The sequence below is a fragment of the Echinops telfairi genome, unplaced genomic scaffold (genome assembly GCF_000313985.2).
Source record: "Echinops telfairi isolate 266 unplaced genomic scaffold, ASM31398v2 ScPeMD7_1;HRSCAF=3_0, whole genome shotgun sequence".
In the NCBI taxonomy this organism is placed as follows: Eukaryota; Metazoa; Chordata; class Mammalia; order Afrosoricida; family Tenrecidae; genus Echinops; species Echinops telfairi.
In genome coordinates, this window is record NW_022103896.1 from 40,920,971 (window position 1) to 40,922,448 (window position 1,478).

Below are 1,478 nucleotides of genomic sequence, written 5' to 3' on the forward strand. Positions count from 1 at the left end.
ATAGGCTGGTGTGCTTCTTCCATGTGGGCTTTGTTGCTTCTGAGCTTGATGGCCGCTTGATTACCTTCAAGCCTTGAAGACTCCAGATGCTATACTTTTTGATAGCTGGCTAATGTTTTATATTAGGTCACCAGACCTTTCTTCTTAGTCTGTCTTCATCTGGTAGCTCTTCTGCCACTTGTCTACCTTGGGTGAGCCTGCTGGTGTCTGAAACACTGGTGGCCCAGCGTCCAGCCTCAGAGTGACAGCCAATCCACTAACAGAGGGTAGGTGGGTAGTCTTATCGCTGCTTTTGGCAGACGCTATTGAGTCGTCCCACACACAGTGACCACAGAACCAGGCACCCTTCAGTCCCAAGCTTCCTCAAAATCATGGCTGAATTTGAGCCCACTTTTTTGCAGTCACTGTGTTAATGCATCTCACTGAGGGTCTTCCTCTTTTTCATTGACTCTCCACTTTACCAAATCTGAGGTCCTTCTCCAGGGACTGGCCTCTCCTGATAAAGTGTCCAAAATATGTGAGGTGCCACCCTCACTCCTAGGAAGCATTCTCTCTGCCTTTCTTCCGAGACAGATTTGTTCCACCTTCTGGCAGCCCCGGTGTACTCCCATTCTTCACCACCCCATGATTCAAAGGATCCGTTCTTCGTTATTCATGGTCCAGCTCTTGCATGCAGGAGAGGTGACTGAAAGACTAGACTTGAGACTTAGTCCTCAAAGTCACATCTTGCGTTTTAACATTTAAAAAAAATCATTTTATTGGGGGCTCGTACAACTCTTATCACATTCCATATATCCATCCATTGTGTCAAGCACATTTGTACATTTGTTGCCCTCATCATTCTCAAAACATGTGCTTTCTACTTGAGCCCTTCATATCAGCCCCTCCTCGCATTTTAACACGTTAAAGAGGTCTGTGTAGCAATCCATTACTGGCTCTCTCCTCTTCCCCTCCTTTCCCAGCTCTTTCTCTTTTGTGGTTCAGGTGAGAGTTGACCAAGCAAAGCCGTTTCCTATTCGACAATCCACACATCGATTGGTTCAGGGATTGGGTGGCAATCCTCTCAGTGTATCAGCACTGCCCCCTCTGTTGGTCTTTCCTGCCCTCTCCTGTCTTCTGAATGTTGCGTTGGGGCAAAGGTGGTCCTTGGAGAGGCTGAACAGCACGATCCTCACAGGTGTTGTTCACTTTCTCAGCTGCCTGCTGTTTGACTGTCAGGTGAAAGACAACGGTGGGTTCCGTTCTACGTGAAGAGTGTCTAAGGGCCATAGCCTTAGGGGTTCCACCAATCTCGATTAGACTAGTAAGTCTGATCCGAAAAAAAACAACCCAGTTTTTAAATGTACTTGAAGTTTGTTCTACACTTTCCTCTCACTGTGCTCAGAACCCTTCCATCATGATAGGTCAGCGTGGTGGGTCGGACCCTTAGGCCTCTGGACTCATTGTGAACCCTTCCATCATGATAGGTCAGCGTGGTG

General features: G+C 47.6%; 1 protein-coding gene across 3 annotated transcripts in view; it reads right to left on the reverse strand.

The window, feature by feature from the left end:
* MATN2 (matrilin 2) overlaps positions 1 to 1,478 on the reverse strand; it is a 191,894-nt gene that overhangs the window by 52,015 nt on the left and 138,401 nt on the right. The gene's annotated exons all lie outside the window — the stretch shown is intronic.